Raw genomic sequence first — 8,974 nt, 5'->3', positions numbered from 1 at the left:
GCCCTGCACTCAGCTCCGCGCTGCGAGCTCCGCCGCCGGGAGGAAGCGCAGGGCCGCGCGGAGGAGGAGCCAGGCGACGCGGCCGGGGGAGGAGCGGCGGCGCCGCCCGGAGCCCAGCCCAGGAGAGCGGAGCTCCGGCGCGGTGCGGGGCTCTGCCCGCCAGGCACCCCGACTCTCTGTTCGTGCCCGGGGCCCCGGGCCCACGGCGACTCTGTAAAGCGCAGCCTGCCCTCTGCGGGACCCTAGTGTGGAGACTTAAATCCCCTTTTCCAAAATCTCTGGTAGCCCTAGATTCCCCAGCCTCGGGGAGCCCCCTGGCCGTAGAAAGGGGAAGGATCCAGGGGCAGCAGCGTCTGGAGGAGACTCTGAACCTCGTAAGGCGTGTGGATGGCACCGCATCTGCCGACTCGAGTGTTCAGGGCCCCGCCCCCGTGAGCCCGCGGAGCGTACGTTAGCCCCTGGGCTGCACTCCGCGGGCCAAGACCCTTTGCAGTGGGTTCCCGGGTCCGGGAATACAGGGCATTACCGTCTCCTCCCACCACTACTCTTGCAGAGCCCCTTGCTCATTCCCTCTGTCCCCGCACTTCTACCTCGGTGCAGCCAGATCTGATCCCAAGTCTGCTCAGGGATGGTGGCCCTAGGCAACACTCAGCGTCCACTGCGAGCTGCACGGTTACACATAGCCTTTCGGAAAAGGATGAGCTTGGTTTGTTACCACCTACAAGTCTGGTTATTTCCGAGACAGGAAGGAAAAAAAAAAAGTCCTCTGCCTCGGTGAGAAGAAGCAGAAGACAGCAGGAGCCCGCCGTTGCTGGGAGCCCAGCGTGCTGGAGACGCCACAGAACTGTTCTCAGCGAACCGTCACTGCAGCCACCTAGAGGAGGCAGACCTTAGAGTACCGGACCTCGAGGAAACCGGATCTCCCTGAAGCCAGAGAGCTTACTGGGGATCCCACAGAAAGCACTGAGCAGAGCTGGGGTTCCGAAGCAGATCACATAGGCGGCAAAATCGCATAGAACTAAACACACAAGGAACAAGGGCAACTTTTGAGTAAGACCCTCTGTATGAAGCGGATTTCCTGGATGTGCTATCTTGCTCCAGTTAGGCAAAATGTTATTATTGAGGGAAAGTGCGCGGGGCATTTAGGAGATCTCTATTATTTCTTAGGACTTAGGGGAACCTACATTCATCCCCAATAGTTTTTGCTTTTGTTTTTAATGAAGAGCAGATCGTTTATTTTAAAATCCAAACTTTCCCTTTGGCACAGTGTACATGGTTGGGTAAGAAAAGCGGGTCACGCTCCTCCTTCCCTTTCTAATGCGTTTGGGTAGACACACTCACATACTGTAAGCATGATTGTCCAGTTATGCAGCAACAGCACAGAACACTCGTTAACCTGCTACCAGAATACTTACATATGTATCATCTTAGACGTTCCCAGGGCACTCCAACAGCCAGCAGCCTGACGAGGTAAGAATGAAGAGGAGGTTTCCTCCTTCCACCTACTCTGCCATGGCAGCCTCCTCCCACGGGTTATCACTCCAAGCGACCCTTTCTAACCTGCAAGCATCTTTCTGAAGGATGCATAGCTTGCTAGCTTAAAGCAGGGATGTCTTGGGCTCAGGAGATGCTGGAGGTGACATTTGCTCAGTGGGGGAAGGTCAGACTTGCTGGGCGTTGTGTAACTAGAAACACGAGCCACGCTTTCTCCAGAGGAACAAATGGGGTGGGGTTAGTGCGGGGACTAGGAGCTGGGCCCCCTCCAGCTTTAATGCGGAGGAGGGAGAGGCAGCTTGGCTGCTGCATGACCCAGCATTGTGCAGAGAACCTGTGGGCAGAGCCTGTCTTCAGCACAAGGCTTGTGCAGTTAGGTTGCTGGGTGAAGGCTGAGTCTTCATCCAGACTGGAGCTGTTGGAAAAAGGCAGGGACTTCCCCAAGAATCCATCCCTTAAGTTTTATCTATTAAACAAAAATAACAGTGTATATAGCAGCCAGGCATTCATTCTTTATTATATGGGATACAAGGAAAAATGAAAGGAGATGTAAGCGTTACCCCAGAGATAGCACCTTCTACAAACCAAACTTCACTCTTATCCGTTGCAGTTTATGCGCTTCTGCTTTGGACTCTGATTTTGGAGGAGACCTGGGGTCCCCAAAGTTTGTGGATGTGACTTTTCCTGAGGTCTTCTGCTATGTTGCATAGCATTAATCTGACTTTCTCACCTGGGTAAAGCTTTTAAAACGTTAACTAAAGAATGGTTGAGGGAAGAGAATGTTACTTCTTGTTTCTTCCTAAGGTAGCTTTGTAGGATGTTTACAGTTAGGATAATAAAAATGAATGGGGGGGGGGCTGGGAACAGGAATGGAAATAACTGAATATGAATTCAGGCTTTGTAAAGTTTCTGGGATCTGAAGAGTAATAACCCACTTTTCCAGGCCAAGGAAAGCCTTCAACTCTAACCACGTCAGTCTCCCCGACTCATGGTTGAATGTATGTTATTTGTCGTTCACAGAATGGCCATAAACTTCCATGGCAACTTCCAGTGCTTTTCTACTTCCTCCATGGATGGCTTGTTGATTCCTCAGGCCACGTGAACTAAGCAGAACAGCTCACGTAAGTTGGGGAGGGCCATCTGCTCAAAGCAGCTTACCAGCTAACAGTGCAGTCCAGGGACAGTCTGGGTAGAAAAAGGGGACATCTTACCCTCTAAGGGCCAAAGGAGGATGCAATGGAAGGATGGGAAAAGGAGGAAGGGGAAGTGGGCTCCAGACACACATAGCAAGGCCTAGGAGTTTTGGCAGCAATATATTGTTGTTAAGAACCCAGGAATAAAAGAGAAAACCCAGGATGTACTCTGGGGGAACCCTCATTAGGAATTAGGATTTTCTCTTCACTTCCCTTGGTGAAATATATGAAAGAAGAGGAAATGGATGCATACTTAAAAAAAAAAAAAAAAGGAATGAACATCTATTCTGTACCCAGAATTACCTTGGTGTTCAAAAGAAATGTCAACCTTGGTTCTTGCCCTTGAGAAAGTGTCATTCTCAAGGAATGTGCCATTCTTTCTTGGGGAGGCCAACATACACATACATGAGACAGTAAGGGCATGACATGAAGTGTCACTGGATTCTAATGATGTTCTTTACTTGGGGGACACACACATGGCAGAGACTCAGAGGACAATGGCATCCCTAAACATGGCCTCTGTGGGTCACTCAGACCTTTGTCTTTCACTTCCCATCCTCAGTCTCTTTCCTGACATGCAAAGCCCTGCATGGTCAGGGCACATGCATTATCTTCACTGGCCACAGCCACTTTGTATGGGCCTCTGAATCTCCCCTCTTCTGCTTTCTGCCCACACCACCAGTCCTATAACGCATTTGCTGTCTTTTGTCTATTTGACCCGGAAGTTAAAGACAAGCAGGAAGTGGTTATTGAACAGTGGTCTTTTGGATCCCAGGAGTTGGGCATTTATGTTCTTTCCTAATACCTGTTCCTCACAGGGAGAAGAGATGTTCCATGTCGGGGAGTGAAGATGGGGCCTGACTTTCACTTTGGAACTATTCTTTTTCGTGTGGCTGGAATCTTGAAACATTCTATGGCTCTAAAGTGCCAAAGACTACCACCTCAGCTTCATTCAAAAGGAGAAGGAAATGAAATTTTAGTTGAAGAAACATCGATGTTCTTTCACCTCAACCCTTGGTCAATGTGATATCAACTTCTACTTTTTTAAAAAAAGACTTTTGAATAAAAATGATGTAACAGCATCTCCATGCAAGACTACTTTGAATTTTCTACAATTTGATGTACACACAAAAGAAATGGGGAGGGGCCAGGGAGATAGCTCAGCAGAATAAGTGCTTGCCTGACAAGCGCAAAGGCCAGAGTTCAATCCCCAGTTCTACCAAATAAAAAGTAAAATAAAATAAAAGAAATGGGGACCTAGAGACATATATTAACCTAATAGAAATGTAAGTAACATGGATAACTCAAAATTTCCTAGTAACCACAGAGCTGGGCATGGCAGTACCCAGCTTGGGAGACTGAGGCAGAAGGGTTGCCATGGGTTCAAGGTAAGCCTGGGCTACATAGTAAGACCCTGTCTCAAAAAAAAAAAAAAAGTAAAGACAAACATGCACAATTTTTGTATTTCATTTCCCTTAATGAATCCCCAAATATCTCTTGATTACTACTAAATATTTAGTAGTAAAGTTAGTGAGATATTTTGCATTTGTTTTGGTACCAAATCTTTGAAACCTGGTGTGCATTTGAGCCACGTGGAACTAATAATAGCTGCCATAAATATCGACGTTAGAGCAAGAAAAGGATTCTGACTTCAGCTCACCTCGTCCTTATGTTGAAAGGGCAGCTGGGTCCCCCAAACTGTGACTCCTTGTCTGGATTACACAGAGGATGAGTCAGACTCTCTCTTCCGACGCCAGGTCTCTGCTTCCTGGGAGGTTTATGGCTGACCCACATAGCTAGAGAGGAATAAAGCACAACATTGAAAAGCATTTAAAAAAAAAAAACAAAACCCAGCACCTTCTTAACCCCACGGCCCTCCAAAGTATTTTTAAAACTAAAATATCAGAAGAAAATGGCCCAATAGATACTGCGATGACACTCGGAAAGGACAACGTGGTGCAGCACTCCTTAATGTGCACCTCCTGCTTCCTGCTCAGCGCTGGGATCTGCCTGGCACCCCGCAGAGGGTGGAGGCCAAAAGTAGGTGGCTGCTGTGTTCCACTTGTCCTCTCTCTGCCCCCGATTTGTGGGAGGGACCCTTTCCTACACCCACAGTCCTACCCACAGCAGGGTCCACCAGCACCCTGAGGACCCTGGTTTTTCATGATTGATCTCAAAGGCCTTGAAGTAACCGAGTGACCTTTTTTCTGCCACTCTGCACATTTTGCAGTATCTTGTATTGTGAATTAAGGCAAAACTGACATGCAGGAAAAAAGGACTATTAAAAAGCATAATATGAGGCCAATATCCAGACAGCAGTGGTTCCCACAATGAGGACATTTGGGAGGAAAGTGGGGAGTGAGAGGTCTTTGCATCTGGATGGATGAGCAAGCAATTAGACGCGGCATTACAAAGGCAACATAAAAATCTTTGATTTACATTTTGTTTCAATTAGGAGAGAACAGGCCTGGTTTTCTAAGGACAAATTTTAGATCTCTATGCACCAAAATACTGAGGTCAAAATGACGACAAATCCTTATGGCAGTGAGGCATGTATTTCTGTCTACACAAAATGCCACCCTGGAGACTGTCGTATCTGGTTGAAACTAATTCAGACACCCAGACGACCTACTCTGACTTTAAAGACATACTTTACCGGGTTCTAGATTACTAAGCTCCCTTTCCCCCACGTCATGCAGCCTATCTCTGGGTTCCCCAAAGTATAAGAAAAAACAGGTAGAAGCAAGCAAAATCAGCAGAAAAAAGAAGTAGTGTTTATATATGTGTGTCTGGTTACAGGTCAAAATCAAGAACAGGCTGTGTGTGTGTGTGTGTGTGTGTGTGTGTGTGTGTGTGTGGTGTGCTGCATGGCTTTTGTCCCTGTTGTAGCTTGGGGTTCTGTAAGAGAAACAATACAATACAGGACTCGTATTTTGTAAGGACTGTCTATAATGAATCACTCAAAGAATCATATATAATAAAAGAGCGTGCGGGAAATCTGTCCACACACTAAAGACCAAAGGCTCCAGCTGAGGGCCTGGATCCCATAATGTCCTGCATGAGTTTAGCTGAATTTGTAACAGTGGCTCACAACAATGGCTCCCACAGGTCCACCCAGAGGCCTAGAGCCCACAACAATGTCTCACGCAGGTCTGTTTCATAGATTTGTGCTGGGAAGGCCTAAAAATCAGTGTTGGAAGCTGGGGAGTCCGTGGCAGTGGGGTGAAGAGGAGGACTGAGTTCCTATCGTCAGGAAAGCCAACGTGACAAGCTTCTCTGGGAGGTGGGGCTGTGCACTGTCTTCTCCTCAGGAGCCGGGAAGCGATGCTCAAGGTGAGGACCAGAGCTCCCCTGAAGTGAACTGCAGTGATTCTCAGTGACAAGGAGGTCCCAGCTCCACTGATAAGAACAGCCAAGTTCACCAGGAGAGCCAGCGTGACAAGGTCCTCCAGCAGAACAGCCCGAGAACCAGCAGCTTCCAACAGCTCCAACAGCTTCTCCAGTTCTGCTCCTGTGCTGCTGGCAACAAGCCTCAGGTGGCCCCTGCATCCGGCACCACACTAGCTCAGTTCGGCCGGGTGTAGCAAATGACCACCAGTTGGCATCCACCTCAGTCCACTTGTAGAATGTCCCCTGCCCATCTCCTGCTCAGTGGCTAAAGAGGTAACCTAGAGATGCCACATTCACTGGCCCAGACGTCCCATTAGGTTGCGCTAATGGGATTGCTGGTTGGGACATTATTTATCTAGTGCATCCCCTGTGTCAGGTGCTCTCCAAGCCATGCCCTCCTGTGCCAGGGAGACCTAAGATTGGAAAGGACACCCTGCTGCCATCTTCTAGGCAGCAGCATCCTAGTTTCTCTGAATCTACCGATGCTTTTGCAAATAGTTCCTGTATTGCTTTGTTTATTTGGTTTTTGTTTTTGCTTTTTTTGGTACTGGCATTAAATTTAAGACCTTGTACTAGCCAGGCAGTCCTGTGTGCTGCTGAGCTGTCTCCCTGGCCCCAATCCCTTTTTTGTTAATGAGCCTCTGCATGTCTGAAGGAAGTCATTTCTGAGATCTCGATTGATAACATTCAAGGCATTGCCCTTCTCTCCATAAATATGAGGCTTCTTGGATTTTTCTGTTGCTCAGATCCCTGGAAGCAGAACTTAAGATGAGAATTTGTGGGCTTTTCTTTCTTTCTTGCTTGCTTGCTTTCGGAGGGAAGGAAAGGTTTATCTAGCTCACAGTTTGTGGAGGTTTCAGTCCATACTCCACCGGCTCCACAGTGAATGGCAGCAGTTCATGGCCTCAGATAACAACGCCGAGGAGGAGCAGAAGCTGCTGTGGCGTCCATCAAGCCTCTCTCTTCCTTCTATGCGGACTGCAAAGACCCACGCTCCACTGTGAAGATCAGAGCTCCTCTCGTGTGGTGTGGGTGAGGGGGCCCGAGAAAGACCTGGACTTCTCTAAGGAAGTGGGTGGGGCAGCCAGGATTTGTGTTTTTCAAGGCAAAGTTTTTAATTCTGGAAAGAAAAGCCTCTCTCTCTCTCTCTCTCTCTCTCTCTCTCTCTCTCTCTCTCTCTCTCTCTCTCTCTCTCTCTCTCTGCCTCTCTCCATGTAGTTGAGGCTGCCCTTGGACTCACTATATAGCTCAGGCTGGACTCAGACTTACAGCAATCCTCCTGCCTCAGCCTCCCCAGTGCTGGGAGTACAGGTGTGTGCCACCATGCCTGGCAACAGTTTTTTTTTTTTTTTTCTGTCAATCTGAAATCAGTCATCTTCAGCGGACACACAGAGTAAGGTACAAAAACTCCATTAAAAAAAATCCCCAATATGAAAAGTTCCATTAGTACAGGAGTAATGGGCCAGTGAGATGGCTCAGCAGTCTAAAGCGCCTGCTCAGGCGAGTGCACAGGAACTGCGGTTCAATCCCTGGCACCACACGTTGTGCCAACCCTATGCCCAGGGTGGGCTGAGCCAGCCACAAACAAAACAAAACAAGAAACAAAAAGAAATACATAGGTACAATCAGGTGTAAAAATAAGAATGTTTGCATTTTTCCCTCAAGTTCCATGAGACAATGAAATCCAAGTGCAGAGTGGTATCGAAGATATGCAGGGCTGCGGTGCTAGGGAAGAGCCAGCGAGAGTATCATCTCAGCAATCTCAGCCTCAACCTAATGCTGAGTGGCACTCTGGAGCATAAATTAATCTGGCACACCTGTAATCCCAGCACTTGGGAGGCTGAGCAGCAGGATCGTGGTGAGCTCCAGGCTGGCCTGGGTTACAAAGTGAGCTCAAGGCCAAACCTGAACTGCACAGCAAGACCCTGTCTGAAAAAGGCAGATAGATAAATTAATAAATTAATTAATCTGGGCAGTGTTCACCCTGACTTGAGTCAGGGGAGCTGGGCAGCAGGAGGGCATCTGCTGTGGGCACCTTGGGGCTACAGGGCAGTCCCAGGAGCCTGCAGCCCTCTGAATGCATCCTGGCCCAGTCATTAGGGAGCCATGCACTGCAGCGGAGGCGTGGGTGTGGTGAGCCACAGAAAGGACCCCCGGGCCTGTGCGAAGAGCCTGATCAATGTATGCTTCCCATAGACCCCTTGTAACTAGGAGGTATTTAGGAAGGGCAGGAGTGCCGCTGGTCAATAGGGTTGGCAGCAGAGCTAATGGTGGAGAGGAGAGTTATCTTTAGCTCTCTGGGGAAAGGCACTTTGAAAAAAGCCCTTGAAATGGCATTTGCTTTCAATGACCTCAGCTAATATACTTTAAAATCAGTGCCAATCAAATTAGCATTGCAGTCTTCTTCCAAAGCAAAGCCTCTGCAGGAATGCTGGCCACCAGATGCAGGTAGCAGCTCCGTGGTCTGCATGCCTGTGGTTGGTGGTGATGGTGGTGGTGGTGGCAGTGGCATTTGTGGGGGTTGTAGCCACATTGCCTCTTTCCTCTGAAGCATCTAACACTTGGAAATTTGTCACGGAAGCTTTTCTCTCATCTGCAGTTCAAACACTTTCCAGCAGGAACGGAGCTGAAGTTGAAATCACCATCTGGTATCTCAGATTGAACCAGCTTCTTTGTGTGCCAAGAACTTCTTCTTTTGGCAGAGCTGCTGGCTGTGATCTTTCAGAAACGCTTCTTGGGCTGGCATTCTCGACTGCACCGAGCAAGCAGCCTGTCTTGGAATGCAGGAAGAGATGCGCGGAGGGCAGCGCTGCCTCGGGAAGAGGAGCGCAAGGTCCTATGCAACAAGAGTTGTAGCTTTTTGGTCTGAGAAGGTCAGTGAAATGCCCTCAGGATTT

The sequence above is a fragment of the Octodon degus genome, unplaced genomic scaffold (genome assembly GCF_000260255.1).
Source record: "Octodon degus isolate 3935 unplaced genomic scaffold, OctDeg1.0 scaffold00102, whole genome shotgun sequence".
Lineage (NCBI taxonomy): Eukaryota > Metazoa > Chordata > Mammalia > Rodentia > Octodontidae > Octodon > Octodon degus.
The sequence above is the reverse complement of the archived record's forward strand: the minus strand, read 5'-3'. Positions refer to the sequence as shown.